Source organism: Mesoplodon mirus (genome assembly GCF_964341445.2).
Source record: "Mesoplodon mirus genome assembly, chromosome: 17".
NCBI classification, from domain to species: Eukaryota; Metazoa; Chordata; class Mammalia; order Artiodactyla; family Ziphiidae; genus Mesoplodon; species Mesoplodon mirus.
The window spans coordinates 32,746,863-32,773,005 of NC_138993.1; the positions used below are offsets into that span (position 1 = coordinate 32,746,863).

At 38.2% G+C, this 26,143-nt stretch overlaps 1 pseudogene across 1 annotated transcript; it reads right to left on the reverse strand.

Annotated features, from left to right (window-relative positions):
• Positions 1 to 17,790: 17,790 nt before the first annotated feature.
• LOC309792610 (transmembrane emp24 domain-containing protein 2-like) lies at positions 17,791 to 18,644 on the reverse strand (annotated as a pseudogene). The gene has a single exon. The product of its transcript is annotated as a transmembrane emp24 domain-containing protein 2-like (transcript).
• Positions 18,645 to 26,143: the final 7,499 nt, after the last annotated feature.

The window sequence follows — 26,143 nt, forward strand, 5'->3', positions numbered from 1 at the left end:
CCTGTGCTCCTCAACAAGAGAAGCCACCACAATGAGAAGTCAGGGTACCATAACCAAGAGTAGCTCCCACTCTCCGCAACTGGAGAAAGCCTGCACAGCAACGAAGACCCAATGCAGCCAAAAACAAACAAACAAACAAACAAACAAACAAACAAATTTAAGAATCCACCAGATAAAGGTCTGGACATGGAAACAGTATGTAAACAGAAGGGCACTCGCCTGGGGCCAGCTTCACCTCCTCTTACACTCCTCCCTCCCTCCCTCCCACACCGCCTGTTGCCTCTTTGCACCATCTCTACCTCTTCTTTCCCCTTTCAAAGCAACTTTAATGTCAATTTTGTCTGCTTTCCTCTGGATACCAGTGTTAGAGACGGAATTAGTTCTTTTCTCCAAGGTTTCCCCTTACCCCCCCACCCGAGAAGGTCACTTGATAAGAAACTTTCCAAACGAATTGTTTCCCACACACCTTTTCAAACACTCAACTAGCCTTGGCTTTTGTAGGTTGCTGTTTCTGGAATGGCTTTCTATGCCTTCTCTTCCTGGAGAGCTCAGCTCAGGTGATAAAGACATCCCTTCCTCTGTCAGAGTGTCCTGGGCTCCTTTCTCCCTGAGACTCAGCAGAATGAGTTCATGCTTCTCTCTGCTCCTCCATCTCCCCACATAGGCCCTATGATAGCATTTCCCACTTTCTGTTATTACGTTGTAATTAGGTGTTTGCTGTTCTGTCTCCCTGACTAGACCTTGACTGCTTGAGGCCTGGCATGTTATGTCATATTCCCCTTTGTGCTTCCAGGGCTTTGCAGTATCTGCTGCATGGTGGGTGCTGAATAATGTTTAAATGATTTTGTGAATTATACTTCTTTGTCTCACATGCACATTTAGCACAAATATCGAAAAGGTACAGACACTAAGAGATTTCACACATTCTGCTAATGCAAAATGGGAAAATAAAGCTCAATAGCTAAGTGAGAAGTTTCTGTTTTTCAGCTGTGGAGTGTGAAGTATTGCCTCCCTGAAATGGAGAGGGGCACTGAATGAAATGGACAGTTGAGGAAGTTCCACTCTGTATCAATCTACCCCTTGCCTGGTCGCTAAGGTTTCAGAACTCAAGGAGGGGTTGGCTTATGGGATGTCTCTTCCTCTTCTAGGGGACAAACTAGTAATTTAGGTCTCACTGGATTGCATCTCAACCATGCAACTGGCTATGAACATGATCTTTCAGTTACCAAAACCCTGCTGACCTAGGATTCCTCAGATCAAGAAAATAGCATGTCCCAGGAGAGAGAATTTAAAAAATAATAAAATAAAACAAAGGAAATCCGATACCCAGCTATGTTGGTATCTTTCTAAAGCTTTACTAGCACCATAGTAAGGCTTTCTGCTTCTGTTTCATTATGTGACAGACAGGGACTGTAAACACTGTCGGTAGCAGAGAAAACAGTGTCTAGAAACAAATAAGAAAAACTAAAGCTGAAACTGGGAATATGTGCAGAGCTTATGCTTTGGTATTCTGTGGTCATGACAGTTTTTGCTCTTATGAAAGTACTGTGTGTGGTATTCTTTTTCTCAGTAATGATTTCTGAAACTGTGTGACTTGTGGAATTCGCTTTTAAAAAAATGCGTGAGTGTTTAATCGTTCCGGGTGTGAGCAACCACATTCTGTTCGAGTGTGCTTCCAGCCCTCACTTTGCTCCTTATCAGCGACAGTACTCCAAACACTTGTCTCAATTTTAAGATCAAAGCTGATGAAAAACAGACCTCTAAAGGGTTGAATTGCCTTCTGCATTTTTGTGCACCAGAAGAAAATACCTATACCACTTGAAGGGGCTGAATTTTTTTTAGTGCCTCAGCTTCAGATTGTGAATTCTGCTTTGTTCATTTCTTACTCGGTCAATGTCATCTGCTTCGTGAAATGTATCTTTTAATTAATTATTCTTGTCTCAAATTGTCTTCTGTGGCTCACTGTCAGGGCAAGAATTCATATTAGTAAAATAGGATCTGTCGATAAAGGGAAATATCTTGGCTTATTTCAGCGTGGAATTAACCCCATTTAACCAGTAAATCACCTTAACTGATTTTTCAGAAAAATCTTTTTGTTGTTTATATATTTTTTGAAGTTGCATACAGCATGGCTTTTCTACAAAGCAGCAATTCAGAAACATGAAAACACTAAACTATAGAAGAACCGAGAAGTCTGACTGAGAAAGCATTTGGAGAGAATCCTAAAGCTAGAAGCCAAATCAATAACAACACAACAACAACATCAACAACTCCATTCACATTCTGCTCTATGGGGAATCTCCAAAAAGCATCTCCCCAAAATGCATTATTAAATATGAGCAGTTTTGTATAGGTCCTACATGTCTGCTTGGGTTTTTATTACAACGATGGAAACAATTATAAATAATACAGAGAATGTATAAGGTGATAAATGTATAAGGTGATAAAATAAGCAGATAGGACCTTTCTAAAGGCAACCTTAAAAGCACTGATAAATTTTCAAAAGTAAAATATTTACCAAAGTTAATAGAACCAAGCTTTCCTATGATTTGGAGAATCATAATTTAGTCTATGGGGAAGAAATTGAGGTCTGAGGATTTACATAGATTCTCATACTCTTTTCAATATACTCCTTCAGGAGTGAATATGCAGTCCTTTCTTAAGAATGGGGATGAATGTCACCATTCGTTTTGTTTTTTTTTTTTTTTTTTTCGGTACTCGGGCCTCTCACTTTTGTGGCCTCTCCCGTTGCGGAGCACAGACTCCGGACGTGCAGGCTCAGCGGCCATGGCTCACGGGCCCAGCCGCTCCGCAGCATGTGGGATCTTCCTGGACCGGGGCATGAACCCGTGTCCCCTGCATTGGCAGGCGGACTCCCAACGACTGCGCCACCAGGGAGGCCCGTGTCACCATTCTTTTAGTCCAGATACCAGGAACACTATGATAATGTGCGGTTTGGTCATTAAGATCGACTACATGGTGTAGAAATATCGTTGGACTAGAAATGAAGACCTCTAGGTTCTTGTTCCAGATGCACCATTAACTGGTTTTGTGACCTTGAGAAAATCAATGAATTTGACAAATATTCCTTAAGCACCCAGATACTATACACAATGTTGGAGATATTTTGGCCACACAAAAGATCCCTTGATTTCCAAGTTCTTTCACCTTAGTAAGGAGAGACTGTAAAAATAATCACACTGTAGAATTACAGATGCAACAATATGAAATAGATGGGATGGGGATTGGGGCAAGAGGAGACATTTCGGGAACTTTAAGCCCTTTGGTCTGGCTGGCTTTGTGAGAGTTTGACAAGGTGGGATAAAGATAAATCTGGAGTCGTAAGCAGGAAATAAATTGTGGAGTGGTTTTAACATTATAGTAAAGAGTTGGGACTTTATCATGTATTCAGTGAGTCTCAAATTTTGATATGCAACAGAATTATATGGGGAGCTTGTTAAAACACACATGTATCCCTTTAGTAATGGCATCAGAATCTTCAGTGGCAGGACCAGGACACTAATGTTTTTGACAACATACACAAAGTTTGCATCCAACATACACAAAATTTGAGAATAACTGGTATTGTCAGTGGGCATCCACTGAAGGTCCTGAAATAAGGGAATAACACCAGATTTGTATTTTAGAAAGATCACTGTACCATGTGTGTAGAGAATGGACTAGAGTGGCGTGAGTCTGGGGACAGGAAAACTGATTGAAAGACTATCTTTCCAGTGATCCATGACCCAGTATCCCTTCCTGGGTATATGTCTGAGAAAACATCCATATATGTACCTCAGGAGACAAGCACAAGAATGTTCATAGCTGTGATGTGTGTGGTAGCAAAAAACAGGAACAACCCAGATATCCACTAACAAGAGAATGGATGAATTGTGATATCTTTCAAAAAAACTGAATATTCTACAACAGTAAAAATGAGTGAGTATTGTCTACATTCAGCAGAATAGGTGAAACTTACAAATAGAGTTCTGAGAATAAAAAAGCAAGTAACTGAAGGCTACACATTATATGATACCATTCAAATAGTTTTAAAATGAGCATTATTAAACGGTTTGTACACACACACTGTTTTTTTGTTTTGTTTTGTTTTTAACAAGCCAGAGAATAAAAACACACAATTTAGAATAGTATTTACCACTTGTAGAGCACAAGGATGCATCAGGTGGAAACAAACAATAGCTTCAATGGTGTTAGTAATGTTTTGCTTCATTATTTGAAGGGTGGCTTGATGGCTGTTGGTGTTTTGATTATGCATTATGACTTATATTTGGTAACTAGTCTACAAAGATGAAACTCCAATGCACCATGCTTCCCAATATTCATGCTCTTGTATAATCCCCTCCCACACTGAACCTGGGGTTGTAGTCAAGAGGATGCAGCAGAAGTGACAGTATGTGACTTATAAGCCTAAGTCATAAGAAACTTTGTAACTGCCTTCTTGGCCTCTTAGAGCACACACACTGGGAAAGCAAGCCACCATGTAGGAAGTCCAACTACCCCCAAGACCACCATATTGTGAGGAAGCCCCAGTTAGCCACAGGAGAGGCTGCATAGAGACAGGGTGATGTCTGACCAGCTGTCCCAGCTGAGGCACCAGATATATGAGTGAAGAAATCATCATGGGTGCCCAGCACAGGTAAGCTTGCAGATGACACCAGCCCCAGGCACCACCTGACTGCAACTACATGCAGAATCCCAAGTGGGAACTGCCCTGCTGAGCTGAATCAATGCTCAGAATTGTGAGCCATAGTAATAAATTGTTGCTTTAAGCCACATGGTTTGCAATAAATAACCAGAATATTATAAATATGTCACATATATTCTTCTATACATATCATATAGTACAATTACTTTTCAAAATGAGATTACTAAAATAACTTGTCAGAATCAGACAGTTTTGGCTTCAAATCCTGGCCTTGCCACTCAGGTTGTGTAGCCCTGGATAAATCACTTCACCTATCTAAGAATCAATTTTCTCATCTGAGAAAGAGGGGAAAATAGTAGCTCCTAATTCATAAGGAAGTTGAGAGGCTTAGGAGATATAGAATCTATACATCCTTATCCAGGCATAAGTTAAGGACTTAATAAATTATAGGGACAGGCCACACTATGCAAACTTGCTTCTTCTGGATCTAAGGAGGAAAGAAAAAAGCTTTTGCTAATGAAGAGTATGGATTATAGCTCAAGAACTGTAAATATCCATGGTGAACAGGATTCAGCCAGAACAAGTGACTATAAAGTCTTTTCCCACTCTGTGGTTTTATGAAGGTTCATTGATTTCCTGTGGTTTATTTCAGGTATAAAACATTTGAATTCAGATTTCCCAGGGACAGATTTCCCCAGTTATTTCTCTATTTTTAGCATTATCTCTGTCTTTGGCTTCCCTCTCCTGTGGCGCTCTCCACAATGGGCCCTCACTTCCTATCAGGTGACAGCAAAAAATGTAGGGGTAATTCAGTCAGTCCACTTGATGGGTGACTGGATAATACGTCTTACAGAAGGATAGGTAAGGACGGAGGAGCATGAGATTGAATGCATGTCCTCTTTGCAGGGTATGTGAAGTCTGGGAAGAGAAGTTGGACAGGTAACTTTAAGAAGCAATCTTGTTTGAAAGATGATTACACTCTGGGAAGGGGTGAAATATGACCATTTTGTGTCCCATAGATATTCTCAGAGTCTAATGAAAGGCAGTTTCTGCTCTTTTGCATTTAGCTTGGTCCACAAGCCACACAGTTCAAGAAGATTAACAACCTCAGCTGGGAGGTAAGCATTGCTGTTCTGAAGAGGTTGCTGCCCGTGGAGCTTGTGAACTACGAAACATCAATAACGACGTTGGCTGGAGGAGATCCGCAGGGAATCAGGCATGGTTGCAGCCTGCACAGGTCTGCACAGGGGGCAGGCTCTCTGTCTGCAGACCCCAGAGCTCACAGGATCAGAGGATGACTTCTATCTGTTCTCTTACCAGGACAGAGCAAAGGGATGGGGGTTATAATCCAGCAGGAGGTATTTGGGTCAGATGAGCTCCAGAGGTCTCTTTAAGGTCTAATTCAATGAACAGTCTGTTTTCTTATCTCTGATAAGAGGTAGCATTCTAAAACAATTTAGTGTACTTCTGAAAAAAAATTGTACTCGTGAAATATTTGTTGAAACTTCATAAGTGTCTGTACTTAAAAAGACATTTTTTAAAAACCGCAGTTACATAAATGTTCAGACCATGGAACTGTGGGGCTTTATTTATTTATATATATTTCTCTTTATAGATTCCTTCCTTATTCCACTGAATTTTGAGAAGGACATAAAAGTCATTTCCTTTACAAGAAATCCCTCTACTCCCAGCAGTTCTAAATGTTAGAAGGCAAGGTAAGATCACTGGTGGAACCTCAAGGTAGGATTTTTGATACCAGAAAATTCTCTATAATTTAGCCATAACTAGTATCTAGAGAGTTGTTATTATTCCTGCTTTTCTTGGGGGAAAATATGTAGATTCACATCTCTACCTCGTTGAGCTTTCCTAATAAATTCCAGTGCATTGGATTTTTTGGGAAACAATTTCAAACTTACAGAAAAATTGCAAATACAGTACAAAGATTTTTTTCTGAACCATTGAGCTTAAGTTGCTGACCTGATGTCCTAAAATCCCCAAAATACTTTAGAGGTTATATTCCTATATAACAACAAGTACAGAAGTCAGGAGATCAAAATTGATATTTTACTACCATCTAGTCCTCGGATCCTGTTCAAGTTTTGCCAACTGTCCCAATGATGTCCTTTATAGAAAAAGGATCTGGTATGAAATGAAGTGTGGCATTTAGTTGTTATGTATCCATGGCTTCTTTTAGTTAGAACAGTTTCTCTGTCTTTTCTTGACTTTCATGATCCTGACACTTATGAAGATTACAATCCAGTAGATTTTTGTGGGGTTTTTGTTGTTGTTGTTGCTGTTTTTTAATTTTTTTTAACAGAGTCCCCTTCATTTTGTTTCCCCATGATAAGATTGATGTTACACATCTTTGGCAGGAATACCACAGAACAGAGCTGTGTTCTCCTTGCATTCTATCAGGTGGAATGTGATTTTGATTTATCTCATTACTGAAGATGTTAACTTAGATCATTTGATTACAGTGGTGTCTGTAAAGTTACAGGTTCCCTTTTTAATTAATAAGTATTTTATGGGGAGATAATTTACGATTACAAAAATATCCTGTTCCTCATCTAAGTTTCTATTTATTTATTTATTTATTTATTTATTTATTTTTTCATTCATTCATTCATTCATTTCAGCATGGCCATGTGGACTCTTATTTTATTAAGTGGATTATAATAACTTACTGTATTTATTTTGATACTCAAATTGTCCCAGATTTAGCCAGTGGGATCTTCTTGAAGCTGGTTCCTCTGTCCTTTTGACATCTCATCAAAGTTCTTTTAACATTTCCTTACCTTCTGGCACAAAAATGTTCCAGACTTACTTCACCCTTTTGCTGCTCTAGTGTTGGAATCAGCCATTTCTCTAAGGAGCCTAGTTCCTTTTAATGGAGGATGGTATTTAGAAACCTAGATTTGGTTTCCAGGTGTGCTCATTGCTGTTGGGGTGTTGTTGCTCACAGCCCTCTCAGCTCTTTCAAGCTCTTTATATTTTGAGAAATTATCCATTTGTCAACATGTGGCAAATACCTTTTCTTAGTTTGAGGTTTTTCTTTTGACTTTATTTATGGTTATTTTGCCTATGCAAAAATAATTGCTTGTATTGTAGCTTTATCAATTTTTTATCTTGGCTTCTGGGATTTATGTCTAACTCAGGTATTTCACATTTCAGCATTACAAACATTTCTCCCCATGTTTTTTTCTAGCACTATAGAAAAAGTTTTTTTTTAATCCTGAAGTGCACCTACCCAAATGTTGGTAAAAAATCTGTGTTTCATTGGGAGAGCAAGCTCAGTGCAACAGACTGACACACCATTTGAGGAAAACCAAGGCCAAATCCAACTTTTTAGATATGTAGTTATTTTGTGATCTCTTTATACAAACTATTGGTTTTCTTCTCTGGTTCACCATTATCATTACCTTTGAAGCTTTTATAAAACAGACTGCTACCTAGTAATCTACCATAAAAAACCATTGAATCAGACCTCTGGGGATTACTGGATAAAAAATTAAAAAAAAAATCTCTACAGGTGATCTAATGTGCAGCCAAGACTGAGAACCACTGATCTATTCCTACATCTTCACAGCTGCCTAAAATTCTACTACTAGCAACTGCTTCCTTTGGATAAGCAATTCCTCTTAGAATATCTTCTTTTAAAACATAAGTGTTTTTCAAAACTTAATACTCAAGTTTCTAATAATTTAGCACTGAGTTTAGCAGACTCATATCAAGACATAAGAATTAAAGTTATATATATAAGGAAACTACATGTGCAGCAGACCCACTCTCGTGGGCTGGTTGTGCAAAGAAGGCAGCAGTTACCTGGATAAAGGGGATACGGTGTGAAAACAGGAAGAAGACTTGCCATCACAATGATCTCAAGAGGAAACTTAAAGATAGTTCTGGACTTCTGGAAAACAAGAGCAACTTGAGAGGAATGTAATATTAAAAACATGGTTCATTATCCATGTGATTATGGGTAAGCGACTTAACTTCTCAGAACCTTAGTTTCCTTATTGGCAAAAATGAGACTAATATTATTTGTGGGATTATTGTGAGAATTGTATCAGATTATAAAGCTAAAGTTCTTTCCATGTACCTGACACATAGTAAATACTCAGTAAATTGTTGCCACAAATTAGAAAGAGCTACTCTTACTCCTTCTAACTAGCACTACTTCTAACAGATGACTATTTCTGCATGAGCCAAGTTGTAAACTGTAACTTGGCTTAGACTGACTTCTTGAGGGGCCTTTATATAATATTCAGTGATAGCATTATTTAACACCAATCTTATCATAAGAGTTTTGAGCTGAGACAAGTTTTTTAGAAATGAGCATGCACTTCTTGGGCTTCCCTCGTGGTGCAGGGGTTAAGAATCCGCCTGTCAATGCAGACAACACAGGCTTGAGCCCTGGTCTGGGAAGATCCCACATGCCACGGAGAAACTAAGCCTGTGCGCCAGAACTACTGAGCTGGCATGCCACAACTACTGAAGCCCATACATCTAGAACCTGTGCTCTGCAACAAGAGAAGCCACTGCAACGAGAAGCCTGTGCACTGCAACGAAGAGTAGCCCCCGCTCACCACAACTAGAGAAAGCCCATACACAGCAATGAAGACCCAATGAAGCCAAAAATAAATAAATAAAATAAATAAATTTATTAAAAAAAAAAGAAATGAGCATGCATTTCTTGATTTCTAAGAAAAAGCCAGTAAAAGAAAAACTACACTGAAAGAAATTAGTTTTTAAATAGTTAAATTACTCAGTCTCACTGTTGGAATTGTATTGAGGTAATGAATGAATCCAAAGTGGTAAATATGCTATAATTGTTTATTGCACTAAAACTCCAACGTTGTAACTTTTGCAGTATCTTGTGTAAATATCATATATTCTGAAAAATAAGTGATGTTACAACATGAGTTGGTCATGGATAATACTGAATATAGGAATTTATTATGGAATTTAAATTAGTATGTATATACATATTTCTTATTTTACCTGACATATGGTAAGAGTCAACTGGCCTTGTGACAGTTTGAAATAATAGATAAAGCATTTCAGAAGTAAGCTCAGAATTATGTAGCCTGAGACATGCACAATTTCCTGCAGTGTCAAGTAAAGTGAATATGAAGTGCATCCTTAATAAGCAGAAACAGAAACTGATAGCCCTAATAAAGGAGGAATTCCCTTAAGCTTTTATATACATATATATGAAAAATCTATTAACACAGTTCTCTTATTTAAAGGAAATTGATGGTTTAAGTAAACTGTAGTTATATAGCCATCAATTCTCTTTATAAAGAGCTTCACCAGGGAAAGTTTTGCACCTGTTAATCAGTTCCAAGACACGGTCAGTTGAGAGAATTGTATTGATGCCTAAATCAGGCCACAGGTTGGATGGATGGAAAGACTATAAGATCTGTTTGCTTTTAGCTCGTGAATTTTTATTAAGCATTCAATATGAGCTAGCTCTGTGTTAGGGACTGGGGTAACTCAGGGTCTGTATAATCAAATATGGGATACATGAAATATTACAGAGAAAAATTTTTTTTTTTTTTACTAAACTAAAGGGAGATATGTGTATAGATTGAAGTAGTCAGAGAAGGCTTAGTGAGATAGCACTTACCTTGGGTCTTAGAAGTGTTTGGACAGATGAAGGTGGAGGAGAGGGAAGGAGGCATTCTAGGAAGAACAATGTAAGGATAGAATCAAAGAGGTGGAAATAACCATGGATGTGTGGGGGCTACATTCATCCGTTGTTGCTTATGTAACAAATCACCTCCCAACTTTAGGCCATTTGCTGTTGCCTATTGTTCTACTGATCTGCACCGGGCCTAGTCAATCTCACTTAGGCTTGTAGTCAGCTAAGAGGTCAGCTAGGGCCTGGCTAGTCTGGAAAAACTCACTTATATGTTAGGCTTGCTGGCTGTTGGCTGAAGGGCTATGGCTGGTCTCCACATGGTGGTCTCTCATACTCCAGCTGGCTAGTCTGTGCTCCTCCTAACCTGGTAGGGGTACATGGGAGAAGAGAAGAGCAGAAGTATGCCAAGGCCCAGACTCACACCTGGCACACTATCATTTTTGCCATGTTCTGTTGGTCAATGCTAATCACAAAGCCAGACTAAAGTGGTGGGGAATTACACTCCTCTTAATAGGAAGAGCTGCAAAATCACTGGGCAAAGGGTGTGGACCACAAGGAGTGGCCATTTTTGTAAACAGTTTTCCACATGGGTCAACCTCATTGAGGTGCAGATGTTGTGAAAAGATAAGGAAACAGGGAAAATATATTTTTAGGAAGACTAGCTTGGCAAGAGCTCACACTCAAATTTGAGAAGTCATGGAAGAGACTGAAGGAGATAAGGAGCTGCATCAATAATCCTAGTAAGAGGTATAAGGGGTTTGTCTTTGTTTGGGCTGCTATAACAAAGAACCACAGACTGGGCAGCTAATAAACAACAAAAATTTATATCTCACAGTTCTAGAGGCACCTGCTTGGTCACGTTCTGGTGAAGGCCCTCTTCCTGGTCATGGCCAGTGCTTTCTCGTTGTGCCCTGATGTGGTGGAAGGGGGCTAGAGATTCTGTGGTGTTTCTTTTATAAGAGCTTTAATCCCATTTATGAGGGCTCCAGCTAATGACTTAAGCACTTCCTAAAGGGACTACCTCCTAGTATCATCACCTTTGGAGGTTAGGATTTCAAAATATGAGCTTGGGGGGATAAAAACAAATCAGACGGGACTTCCCTGGTGGCGCAGGGGGCATGAATCTGCCTGCCCATGCAGGGGACACGGGTTCGAGCTCTGGTCCGGGGTGATCCCACATGCCGCAGAGCAACTAAGCCCGTGCGCCACAACTACTGAGCCTGCACTCTAGAGCCCATGAGCCACAACTACTGAGCCTGCATGCTGCAACTACTGAAGCCTGTGTGCCTAGAGCCTGTGCTCCGCAACAAGAGAAGCCACCACAATGAGAAGCCCATGCACCACAACAAAAAGTAGTTCCCACTCGCTGCAACTAGAGAAAGCCCACATGCAGCAACGAAGACCCAACGCAGCCAAAAATAAATAAATGAATAAATTAAAAAACAAAACAAAACAAATTAGACCAATACAGGTCAGGCCAAATATAGAGGCAGTATTTTCAGGATTTTTATTTGTTTCTTAAAAGTAACCATGAAATAAATGGTTCTATCCCTTTGAAAATATTTTGGGGCATTTTAGAATTGGTCTTGACTCATAGTTGTGTGTTTCTGAACTGTGTTTTTTGCTGTCCATATCTTTGGGCTATGGCCCATCCTTAGACTCTGGCGGGTTGTAAGTACATAGTATTGTGCTGACTCCCCCAAACAGGACCATATCCAGCAAATCTGCTGGTGTGAGCCCTTCAGGTATACATTCATCAGCACTCAGCTGTTCAACAACTGAAAGATTTTTGTGTGTGTGTGTGTGTGTGTGTGTGTGTGTGTGTTTGCACTCTCTTTAGCTGAAAGAGTTTCCCAGGAGACTTGAAACAAATTCCAATCTTGGTTTCTGAGCTCCTGTCTGCAACTTCAAGTATGCTTACTTTAAAACTGGGCCTTTGAAGTACCTTGCTTCATTCCTTTGTTTTTGGGACCATCTCACCACAATGTCATCAACTATGACCTGCCAAACATCATCATGTATTAACCTTAACTCTACTTAGAGCAATAAATGATGGTGCTCTTGCTTCTAGCAACTCTAAATGTTGCATCAGGTTAAAAAGGAGAAGTGTTTTTATAAATATCCTAAGACTTATATGATAGCTAACTTCTATAAAAATTACACAAAATAGGGACTTCCCTGGAGGTCCAGTAGTTGAGACTCCACACTTCCACTGCAAGGGACGTGAGTTCAAGCCCTGGTTGGGGAACTAAGATCCCCACATGCCACAAGGCACGGCCAAAAAAAAAAAAAAAGAATTATACAAAATAAAACAAATACCATAATGAGTATGTTGAGGTAACACTGGTTTATAACATTATATGTTTCATGTGTACCACACTATACTTTGACTTCTGTATACACTACAGCATGCTCACCACCAAAAGTTTAGCTTTCATCCATCACCATACAGTTGACCTCCTTTACTCATTTTGCCCTCCCTCCACACCCTTCCCCCTCTGATAACAACTACTCTGTTCCATACTGATTTTCAAAAGTACATTATTTCTTTAGAAAGTCTGAGGAAAAAAATAATAATTGAGTTAGGTCTTGGAGAAACCTTAAGAGGTCAGTCTCAGAATGATTGTCTTAGGAGAGAAAAGTCATTTTGCTCTTGCTCTCGCTCTCTCATAGATATAGACATACGGACACACAGAGAGCGCTAACAGTGTGTCCCTGCCTATCTCTACATTCGTATAGGTGTTGGTACAGATAGACATGTACATGTCTTCTTTACCCCCTCCGTGGGCACTCACTGGAGTCGCGGGGTCACATGGTAGTTTTCTGTGCAATGTTTTGAGGGACTTCCATAGTGTTTTCCATACTGCTATCTTTTGTCGGAGAGCCATTCTGTCACCCACCAGGTGACATGTCTGAGGCCTCCAGCATGCCACGGTGGTGGTGGTGGTCTCTCTCAGCTTGAAATATACGTGTTCAATCAGGAGCCACTTTTTCTGCTGTTACGATCTTGCTGTCGCAACTCCAGATCCTGGGCCTGTCCGAATATCTTTGTCAAGAGAAATGCGTGCGCTTTTTGTGTTCCCCCATTTATTTTTTTAACTAAAAAAAAGTTTTGTGTTTTAGTTTTGTTTCTTTTGTTGTTGTGCTTCTTTCTTTTCTTTTTTTTTTTTTTTTTCTAATGCAAATGTTCTGTTCGGGCCTCCAGCCCACTTTGCTCACTGGGTTGCTTGTTTTCTGGCGGCTGAGGTGTGTGAGGCCTTGGTCTGTTTTGGATAGGCTCCCCTTACTACGGGATGTGCCTGGGCTTGTCCTAGGCCTTTATGTGTCCAGGTATACGTAGGCCACAAGCATGTGTAATATACGTAGGTATACTATATGTACACGCTTTTTCCTTTGTTTAAAAGGCCAGAGTAGTTCTACAGCTTGACTTCTTTGCTGGTATGGTTTGGTGTGGTCTCGGTGGGACGACAGTTCGTTGCTGTCAATACTTACCGCACTCCACACACGCGCACACACACACACACACACACACACGAACACCCCCCCCACGCACGCACACGCACACACTCGCACTCAGGGTGTTGCATCGTGCAGATGTGTCGGAACTCAGTTTCTTTTCTTTTTCTTTTATTATTACTTTCTGCTTTATAACAAAGTGAATCAGTCGTCCATATACATCTGTTCGCACATCCCTTCCCTCTTGCGTCTCCCTCCCTCCCACCCTCCCCATCCCACCCCTCCAGGCGGTCACAGAGCACCAGCACCGGAGCTGATCTCCCTGTGCTATGCGGCTGCTTCCCGCTCTCTATCTACCTTAGGTTTGGTACTGTATATATGTCCATGCCTCTCTCTCACTTTGTCACAGGTTACCCTTCCCCCTCCCCACCCACAAAAAAAAAAAAAAAAGAAAAGTCATTTAATGCCAAGTAAAGATTTCAGACACTCATACTTCCCAAATTGATTAAAAAATTTATTGCTTTAATAACTGAAAGTTCACTTGTTATTACCTACCCTGATATGCTTTTCAAATGGCCACATTGTTTTGTTCTAATGATTTTGCTTTTCTAAAGACTTGTAAATCTTCTATGAAAAGATTTAATTGCTTTCTATGAAGGAAGGAGGAGAGGATGAAAATGCATGGTGTGAGGCTCTAGAAAAACAAAGCATTTATCTCTATTTCTGTCTGTTGGGATGCTTTAAGGTTAATAATTGGAAATTGCTCATTTTAAAGCCACATTGCATTAAAAAAAAAGACACATGCTTCCTGCTGATAGGATTTTCAGACTGCCTAGAATTTATTGTAATTTTATGAGAGAAAAATCTTAATAGCTCAGCAATCAAATACACTATAAAATAATTTTAGAAAACCTAAGTATTTATAATTTTTATAATTGTTCCTTGTAAATTTCACTTTTTTCCCTCTTGTACAATTATGTTATCAGGATTTGGAATTTTAATTTGCAGCTTTCATTCATTTTACAACAGTATGATGAATGTTTTATCTTCCCTGGGACTGTTATATCCAGAGATAATAAGAACAGTCATCTGTTATATGGTCTTCATTTCTTGAGTTGTTTTCTGTGATTTTGTTGTCAGCCTAGCAAAATTAATTAGATTAATTCCCTAAATTCTAGAGAATATTATTAGATACCAATTAAGCATTCAGAAATATATATTTTATATACTAGTTTATAGACTAATTTTAAAAGAAAGTAAACCCATCTAGACTCATACATTTTGATGTTTAGTCTTCATAATACACCCTAATATCTATTAATGTGTCATTAGTTTTGTAGGAATCTGGTAAAAAGTCATTTATATGTATTTTGAATAAGATGCTAGCTGACCTTAAGCATTTTTTCCCTGTTTGTTTCTTTATGTACATTTTTCAAATAGGGCTAGACATTGCTATATCCTCAAAAACAAAACAAAACTCTGAAAAAGAAAATCACATACACAAATCAGATTGGCTGCTAGTCCTAAATGTCTGACTGGATGCCCATTTATTTTATACTTTTATTATTGTTTTTAATTTATTTTTTTAAATAATTTTCAAAAAAGCCAATATGCACACAAGTTTAACCATCAAGTATAATGATATACAATAGTTCTTTGGCTCACTTCTTCTCAGCTTTACTTACTCATCAGAGATACTGGCTTCAAACACAGCTCTTTTAAAAATTTTGGTAGACAGTACTTCCCAGTCTCTCTTGCAGTTAGTTGCAGTCAAGGTTTGAGTTCAGGTCAATGGAAACTGAGCAAAAGTGATGGAAGCCAATTTTTAGGCCCATCAAAAATATCCTGTGTACTATCCTCAACTTTTAGCTGAATGGAGATGACCCTGGCACCTAGAAGATGGGGACTCCTTGAGTCACTGTTGGTATTCTATGTGTTGGTCACATACTGTTTTTCATGTACATTTTTGGTGGTGAAATACACCAGAAAGACTAAGTCACTACCCAGTGCATGACTTTTTGTCTCCACTATTATGTAGGAAAATGTAAAAGTGGTTTCTAAAAATGTAACATCAAATTTAATAAAATTTTGTACCAGATTGAGAGTTGCATGTCTTTAAATGTAGCTGAAAAATAGTACAGATTTGCTCCATGGAAATGCTTTGTTTTGAAAAGTCCTGCTAATCATGATGGCTTCACTAATATCCTAAGGAACAAGATACAGTCATAGTGGGGTTAATTGTTAATACTTGTACACATCATAAACATATAGTGCAAATAGTCTTATTCATAATTTAGATTTATTTTTAACAAACTTGGAGTCAGATCTTGGAATCATTATTTTGATGTTACTGTGTAGCTACCAAGACCTCGTTCTAGGAATAGTAGAAACATTATCACTGCCGCTTCACCTGTATTTATATTCCTAGTGTAATTCTTGATCAGTAGTTTGTGTGTAGGAATCCTTTTAAGCCACTTGTCCATTTTATGAAGCTCAGTTAACATTAGGTAATAAAATCCAGAAATCCACTGAGTAATACAATTGCAGTATGTGACTATAAGTTGAAATTTGACATAGGAGAAAAGGTGCCATTGTCAACTCCTTCAAGTTACAGAATGCCCACCCCCCCACAGGATTTCTTACATATTACACATGCCATTGTCCAGCAGACAGAGTGAGTGAAGGTACCAGATTTGATCTGTATATTACTGTACAACATTTAATTTCCTACTTTTGTTCTTATTGTTTTTTGTTTTTAAAAATAATTGTTTACTGACTGAACCTCGGGCAGGTTAGATACACAACCAATTTTAAATTTACATCTTTTAACTCAGTTTTGAAGTGTTTTCACACACACACACACACACAAATTGGCATGCAACAGTTGTCCTAAGGTAAAACACAGTCACCTTAAACTGTTGCAAGTATTTTCACCCAAGGTTGAAAAATTGCTTATCCTGAAAATAAAAACTTTTAATAAATTTAAATTAGTTATGTAAAACTTGTTACTTATAGTTTTCCCCTTGCAAAGATCCAAAAAAAAATGTACAAGTAACTAATATACATCAGTTACAACATAATCCTGGATCCACACCAAACCAAATCCACACCAAAACCAGATGATCCCTTAATTTTAAACCCATCATCAGAGACCAAGAGAAAGTCATTTTACTTTATACAAAACAAAATTCACATGTGCCATAAAAGAATGACCCAAGAAAAACAAAAACAAAAACCTTAATACTGACAGTAATGTTCAGTACTCTAATTAAACAGTGGCCAAATGCCACTGATCAAAAATAAAACAGTGGCTGTATATCACTGCAAAGAAATCCAAGAGGCTTTTAACCCTTTGGCATCAGAAATCCAGATTTTCCCAATTACTTGAATGCATACCTCCTATGTGCCAAGAGTAGAGAAAGTGGATGTGCCAGCATAGAAAGAAAAAGAACTGTCGTTCACTGAAACACCCAGAGAATTGGCTTTAATAGATACTTCTTACAAGGTTAGGCAGAAACCAAAAAAATGGTTATTAGCTGCTTGTGTCAACAATTTTAAGTGGAGGTGATTGAGTTCTAGGGTTCAAAGTAAAACTATAAGGGGGAAAAGTTGTTGGTTTAAGTCTTATCTTTAAAGCAAAAACAAGATAGACAAGGTATAAAAGTACCAACCTGGCAGCATATTCTAGTCACAGAGCTCTGCCATTAGGCTGGATAGAAAATGTCAAGATTCAGATTGTTGTTTCTCATAAGGACTCAACAAAATGAATCTTTAATGACTTGAACTGCAGGATAAGGGATCCCAAGAATGCAGTCATTTTAGTAAAGTACTATCCTGAACAAACTGCATTTTATGATGAAAACAAAAGGAAAGAAGATATAATAAGGACTATACACCTATATTCCACTTACAGTGCTTGAGTTCTGGAAGGACCTGTATAATGAAGGCAGAATTCAAATATGAAATCATGCCAATCACTTGTCAAATTTCACTATAACTTTCCTAAAAAAGGTGTTTTCCCCCAATATCTCTTAATCACAAAGAAACAGAAGCTATGAATGTACAGTTCAGAAAATAAAAACATAGAAACTAATGACATTATTATGACCAAGATGTTTGGTAAACAGTGAATTATGAGTTTGGGATCATCAGGAAAAGGCTTTTTAAACAACCCTCTGGACTGCAAAAGAATCTCTTCAGGTAGTAGATCTGTCCCCATGTCATGGCAACTAGAACAAGAGCTTCAAAGAAGGACCAAAGGACCGCTCTGCTGTTTGTGTTGTCATTGATTGCTCTGTGTATTCTCTCCCGAACTCCCCTGTTCATGTTTTACAGCTGTCATGGCCACAGCGAGCTCATTAATCATTTCTTCTAGCTTGTTCTGGTGAGCTTCTGTTTCCATGTCTTGTCCTTAGGGGGCCTCCCCTTTATCAGTGGTGTACATCACTATCTTTGGAGTCACGGTGGACACACTATTGCTAAAACAAAACTTATATGTTCCACCCATGTGAGCAGCAAATGTGTATTTCCCACTGGACTCCCTGTCTCCTTTATAAATTCCTTTATTTTCAGGCCCTGTAGCCTCCACATTGATGTCCAGGAAGCCGCCCTCGGCTACCTCGAAAATGAGGCCCATCTTGGTGCCCGAGGTGACACGTTTGAAGAAGCACTCCTCTGCGTGCGCATCGATGCTGATGAAGTAGCCCGAGACCGTGGCCAGGAGGGCGGCCAGGAGCACGAGAAGCTGAGCGAGCGTCACCATGGTGCTGCTGGGGCCGAAGCCAGCACCGCAACTGTGGCCTCCAGAGCCGTGCCATCGCAACCTTCTCCTAATTTCCTACTTTTTTGATAAAGACTCTAGATATGTCTTAACATTTCCTTCCCTCAGTCCAGTGGAACATTTCCATGTCCACTCCGGAGACTAGTGCACTCTAAACCTTTGCTGCTCATACTGTGGTTTATGGACTAGCAGAATCAGCATCATCCCAGGAGGCTGCTAGAAATGCAGCATCTCAGGCCCATCCTCAAATCTACTGCATCAGAGTCTGCGTTTCAGCAAGATCCCCTAGAGAATCATATGTCATTAACGTTTGAATGAACCTCTCCCTCTGGTGAAGGAGCCTAGATGCTGGCATTCTGTGTGAAGAGTAGGGCTGGAAGATCCAACTTTCTTTGTGCAGTTTAATGCCCTTGCTTTCGGTTCTGTGCCTCACTCTCATCAGGGTCTCTGTCTAGTGTCCCCCAAGTCCCCAACGTGGTCGATTTCTTCAGAAATGAAATTTCTCGTGGCACCATAGTTTTTCAAGCCTCAGTGTCTCACACAGATTCCTTCTCCTTTCCTCTGCCTGAAATTTCTTTCCCAATCCTTCTCTCCTTCACATTTGTCCTTTCAAGACCCAGTTCAGGTAGTATGATCTCAGGAACAGTTTCTCTGGCCTGCTCCCCTCTCCATCCCTCTACCATCACAAACCCACAGATCAACAGAAATGCCTCTTTGGGGGCACCCACCTCACGCAGTGCTTACTCCATCTTTTCACAGGTCCTGGTCATTGCTACCTTATCCCTCTCTTCGACCGAACTGTAAGCACTTAAAGGCCTTTGCTCCCTCAATTCTTAGCACAAAGCCTGGCACAGGCACACAGGGAGGTTCCTAGTAAATAGCTGTCGAATAAATGTGTCTGAACTGACCTGAACCTTTAGCAGTTCTCTCACTTGTAGTGAAAGCTCAGGTACCCTGTAAGCGTGTCTTCGGTTTTGCCCCGATGGTGTGGAGAGTCTCTCCAGGCTTCTTCTGCTCTGGATGGAATTTCTGCTCCCCCTGGTTTCTTACCTGCTGCCTCACATCTGGACTTGGCCTCTCATTTTGGGCCCTGGGACTGAAACCAGTTAGACTGCCTGCCTGACTTTCTATCTATTAATCTTGACCCTGAGTGCCGATTCTTGACCTCAGTTCAGCACTAGACAGAGAGCACCGTGAGCTCCTCGGTCCTCAGTCTCTCTAGTCAAACTGGGCTAATGAAAGAGAAGAGTGCAGTCAGGAGTGGATGGATTATGTTTAGGGAAAGCTATGCTGTGGAAATAGGTCGCTGTTTTTTGTTTTAGTTTTATATTGTTTTGATGGATAGAGTTTGTTTTCTCTTTGCTTTTGCCAGATTAACACAGTATTTATATAACCTTGTGTTGCTTTAGAATGACATGTTGTGGAGAATGGGAAATTGTCATTTCATTCTTTCTTAGTCTAACCCTAGGCCACATGCCTGTGACAGAATTTTTTTCTGCAGGCTTTTTGCAGGATTCTATGAAATGAACATGAGATTTTTGCGTTATTCCAAATAGTATTTTACAAGCTGACCCTATATTTGCTATTCTCAACCTGAGATAAATAAGCAAGAATTTACCATTCTGAAGATAGTCTATTAATTTTCAACTTAGTGACCTATGACCTATTCTACTTCAATCATAAATGACAAAAATGTATTAGCTTAAATTAGCTTTGTGTCTTATGTTTACACTTCTGTGTATTTACAATCGTTCAAGTAAAATGATAATTGAGAGACAGTCCCTCAGAATTGAGAAGTTATATGAGAAACTACCCAGCTGATACCTTCTTTTGTTAAACTTTTTATTTTGAAATAATTGTAAATTCACATGCAGAATAAATGTAAATTCACATTGTAAGAAAAAATGCAGAGAAATCCTGTGTACTCTTTATCCAGTTTCTCCCCGTTGTAACATCTTATAAAATTATAATGCAATGTCACGATCAAAATACTAAGATGCTGAACCCTTCTACTGCCACAAGTATTCTACATGTTGCTTTTGTATAGGTTCACCACTCCTCCCCTCCAGTATCACCCCCTCCTTAACAGCTGACAACCACTAATCTGTTCTCCACTAGAGAACATATGGTAGTTGCATGTTTATTTTACTTTATTAAGAAACTGCTAAGCTGTTTTCCACAGTGACTGTACCATTTTACATTCCCACCAGTAATATTATGAGTGACTCCCTATCTTCACCAGCATTTGGTGTTATCACTATTCTTTATTTTAGGGATTCTGATAGGTATATTGTGATATCTAATTGTGATTTAATTTGAATTTCCCTAATGGCAGATGAGGTTGAACATCTCTTCATGTGTTTATTTGCCACATTATATCCTTTTTGGTGAAATGTCTCTCCATGTCTTTTGTCAATTTTCTAATAGGAATTTTGCTCTTTGGTTTTGAGAGTGCTTTATATATTTTAGATACTAACCCTCTGTTGAATATGTGATTTGAAAATATTTTCTGCCAGGCTGTAATTTGTCTTTTCATCTTCTTAACAGGGTCTTTCACAAAGCAAACATTTAAAAACCTTGATGAAGCCTAATTTATCAATTTTTCCTTTTATGGATCATGATTTTGGCATCAACTCAAAGAAGTCTATGCTTAGTCTTAGTTATCCAAGATTTTTCAGTTTTTTCCTTAAAAGTTTTATAGCTTCAAATTTGTCTCTTATACCTTTTGAGTTAATTTTTTTGAACAAGGTGTGATACTTAAGTCAAGGGTCTTTTTTTTTTTTTTTCTACAGATGATGTCCACTTTCCTTAACACTATTTGTTGAATGGACTTTCTGTCTCCCATTGTGTTACTTTTGCACCTTTGTCAAAAATCTATAGGACATATTTTTGTGGATCTATTTCTGGGCTCTCTATTCTGTTTGTCTATCCCTCCATCAATACCACAAAGTCTTGTTTGATGTAGCTATGTAATACATCTTGAAACTGAGTAGACTGATTCCTCCAACTTTATTTTTCTTTTTCAAAAATGTTTTAGCTATTCTAGTTCCTCTGCCTTTCCACATAAAATTTAGGAGATATATATATGTGTGTGTGTTTATACATATATACACACACACATATATATATATTTCCTCACAAAAAATCTTGTTAGAATTTTTATAGGAGTTGTGTCAAACCTGTATATCACTTTAGGGAAAATTGATATCTTTACTATGTTGACTCTTCTAATCCATGAACACTGTATTTCTTGTTCTTTTTTTTTTTTAAGAATTTTTTTTGATGTGGACCATTTTTAAAGTCTTTACTGAATTTGTTACAATATTGCTTCTCTTTTATGTTTTGGTTTTTTGGCCATGAGGCATGTTGGATCTTAGCTCCCCACCAGGTATTGAACCCGCACCCTCTGCATTGGAAGACGAAGTCTTAGCCAGTGGACCACGAGGGAAGTCCCTCTTTTTTTTATGCAATTATTTTATAGGAATCAAACTACTGTTCATGGATGTTAATAAGATAGTTTCTATTATGTACCTGGTGTTTTCTTTTTCTTTCTTTTTTTTTTTGATTTTGAACACTGTATTTCTATCGACTTATTTAAATCCTTAATGTCTTATATCAGCATTTTGTAGTTTTAGCATACAAATCCTATGCATGTCTTGTTAGATTTACACATAAGGATTTTTTAAAGCTATTGTACAAGTATTGTGTTTTTCAGTATTCATATGTTCATTGCTAGTATATAAAAAAAATCAAGTTTCGTATGTAGATCTTGTATCTTGCCACATTTCTGCATTCACCTATCAGTTCTATGAGATTCTTTGGTAGAATTTGAAATTTTCTACAAAGGCAATCTTGTCTTCTGTCATAGGGACAGTTTTATTTCTTCTTTTCTGATCTGTATGTCTTTTATTTCCTTTTCTTGCCTTATTTAACTGGCTAGAAATTACAGCACTATGTTGAATAACATTGGTGAAAGCAGATATCCTTGCCGTGTATCATTAAGCATAATGTTAGCTGTAGGGTTTTTTTTGTAGATGTTTATCAAGTTGTGTAAATTCCCCTTATTCTTATTTTTCATGAAGTTTTTGAATGGTTGCTCTGCATTGATCGATTTGATCATGTTATTTTTTCTTCTTTTTTTAAATTAGTAGATTATGTCAAATTGATTACATTGAATAGTTTTCAAATATTGGAACTGTATTGCATCCATGGAATAAATCTCACTTGCTCATGGTATATAATTCTTTTTTTAAATATATTGCTGAATTCTATTTGCCAATATTTTGTTAAAGATTTTACATCTATATTCATGAGGCATATTGTTGTACTGTTGTACAGTTTTCTTGTTTTTTACTGTCTTTGTCTGGCTTTGGTATCAGAGTAATACTAGTTCATAAAATGAATTGGGAGCTATCCTTTGGTATTCTATTTTCTGGAGGAGCTTGTGTGTAGAACTGGTGATAATTTTTTTTTTAAGCATTTGGTAGAATTCTCCAGTAGAATCATAGAAGATCAGAGTTCTTTTTTGGTAATTAAAAAAATTATGAATTCAATATCCTTAATAGCTTTAGGGCAATTCACATTATCTATTTCATATTGGATGACTTGTAGTAATCTGTGTTTTTTGAGGAATCTGTCCCTTTCTCTAAGTTGTCAAATATATTTGTGTAGAGTTGTTTTTAGTACTGTTGACCTGTGAACAGCATAGGGGTTAGGAGCACCAACTCTCCATGCAGTCAAAAGTCCATGTATAACCTATAGTTGGCCCTCCATATCCATGATTCCACATCAGCATATTCAACCTATTGTGTATTGTGTAATACTGTAGTATTTACAATTGAAAAAATTCCATGCATAAGTGGACCTGCACACTTCAAACCCATGTTGTTCAAGGGTGAACTATTTTTCAGGGTGGGGATGGTAAATGTTTATTTATTTATTTATTTATTTTTATTTTCTCTTTTTTTTATTGAGGTGTAGTTGATTTACAATATTATATGTTTCAGGTGTACCACATAGTAATTCACAATTTTTAAAGGTTATACTCCATTTATAGTTATTATAAAACATTAGCTATATTCCCTGTTCTATACAATATATCCTTGTAACTTGTTTATTTTATACATAGTAGTTTGTACCTCTTAATCCCCTACACCTATCTTTCCCCTCCTCCTACCTTTTCCTCACTGGTAACCACCAATTTGTTTTCTATATCTGTGAGTCTGTTTCTTTTTTATTATATTCACTAGTTTGTGATTCTACATATAAGTGATATCACACAGTATTTGTCTTTCTCTGTCTGACTTATTTCTCTAAGCATAATACCTTCCAAGTCCATCCATGTTGTTGCAAATGGCAAAATTCCATTTTTTTTATGGCTGAATAGTATTCCATTGTATGTATATGCCACATCTTCTTTATCCATTCATTTGTTGATGGACATTCCCTTACTATCTTTTGATGTCTGTGGGGTTTTTAGTGATAGCTTCTGTTTCATTCTTGATATGGATAATTTTTTTTCTCTCTCTTTTTCTTTGTCAGTTATAATAAAGGTTCATCAATGTTATTGATCTTTCTAAAGAACCAGCTCTTTGTTCCATTGATTTTCTCTATTGTTTTTCTGTTTTGAATTTCACCAACTTACGTTCTTTATTATTTCTTTCCTTCTGCTTGCTTCTGATTTACTTTGCTCTCTTTATTCCAGGTTCTTGAGGTGGGATGTTAAATTACTGATTTGAGAATGTTCTTCTTTATTAAGAGAGATTTTAGTGTTATAAATTTCCCTTTCAGCATTGCTTTAGGAGTGTCACACAAAACTTTTATGTTGTGTTTTCCTTTTCATTCTGTTCATTGTATTTTTTGATTTCCACTTTCCTCTGACCCTCATGATTTCTGATGAGCAATCCACTGTCATTGAATTATTTTCCCTCATTGATAATGTGTTATTTTATCTGGCTGCTTTCAGGATTTTGTCTTTGTCTTTAGCTTTTAGAAGTTTAATGATGATGTGTCTTGTCATGGATTTCATAGAGTTTTTCCTGTTTGGGCTTCACCCAGCTTCTTCAATCTGTAGTTTTATGTCTCTTGCCAAATTTAGGCAGTTTCCAATCATTATTTCTTTGAGTACTTTTTTAATCTCATCGTTTTCTTCTCTCCTCCAGGACTTGGAGGACTCAAATGTTAGATCTTTTGTTATAGTCCCCCAGGTATCTGAGGCTCTGTTCACTGTATTTTTTTAGCTTATTTCTTCTCTGTTTGTTCAAATTGAGTAATTTTTATTGTTCTATCTTCCAGTTCATTGATGCTTTACTCTGTCACCTCTTTTCTGCTGTTTTGCCCACTTTATTTCAGTGATTGTATTTTGCAGTTCTAAAATTTCCATTTGGTTCTTTTTTATATCTTCTAGTTCTTTGCTGAGACTTTCTATTTTTCAAAAGTTTCAAGAGTGTTTGTAATCATTCACTGAAGCATTTTTTGATGGCTACTTTAAAATCTTTGTCAGATAATTCTAACATCTCTGCCATTTCAACGTTGACGTTTATCGATAGTCTTTTAAAATTCGTTTTAAGATCTTCCTTGTTCTTGGTATGATGAGAAATTTTCAGTGGAAACCTGAATACTTTTGTGTTTTGTTATAAGACTCTGGATCTTATTTACTCCTCTTATTCTAACTCTCTTTCTCTGACACTTGTTCTTTTGGGGAACGAGGAGGGCACCCCCTTGTTAATGCCAGATAGAGGTAGCTTCTGTGACCATCCAGGCTCGTTTGACACCTGGTCGGAGGGATCCTCATTTTGCTGGATGAGTGGGACTTTCAGTTCAGCTTCGATCTCCACTGATACCACAGTGGACATGGCCTTGTTACTGCTGGTTGATGGTGAAAGTCCTCACACTTCCTTAGACTTCTTCTGACACTGCTCTAACAGGGAGGAGGAGGAGTGCCTAATTATTGCTGGATCGGGGTGGAACTACAGACTCTCACATGGTCTCCAGTGATATTGTGTAAGAGTGGGGGCTCATTACTGGTCAGCAGGGGTAAATGTTCCATCTTCCTGCTTGGCCTTCTCAGATATCCCCTTAGTAGTGGTGTTGAGGCACTTTGCTATAGTGTGTGTGAGTGGAAGTCCCAGCTCCTCACTCCGCTCAGTCTTTTCCAGTATGGGTGGAGTAGGGCCACAGCCTTTTCTATGGTGCTTGGCTTTTATTGTTTTCTGTCTTGATGGGTTGCCCTTTTTTTATTGCTTGGCTAGAGAAAGCAGGTTTTGTTGTGGCTTTTTCCCTTGCCTCCATTGACATTCCCATATTGTTGGCTTCTTCAGCTCCAAGTCTGGATATATGAAGTTACGAGAAAACTTAGAGAACCCACCACCATGTTTTGTCTCATGTCCCAAAGTCTCTTGTTTGTCTGCCTTCTTCTCTCCACCTTTCAGTGTCTTCCTAGGTGTTTTATATAAAATGTTCAGGGTTTTAAAGTTTTATTTTATATGACAAACAGGGAAATGATGTTTACTCTATGTTCCCAGGAGCAGAAATACAAAACATCCAATTTTAAAATGAGGAAATTGAAGTCTTGGGTAAGGATCCACAACTACTAGTG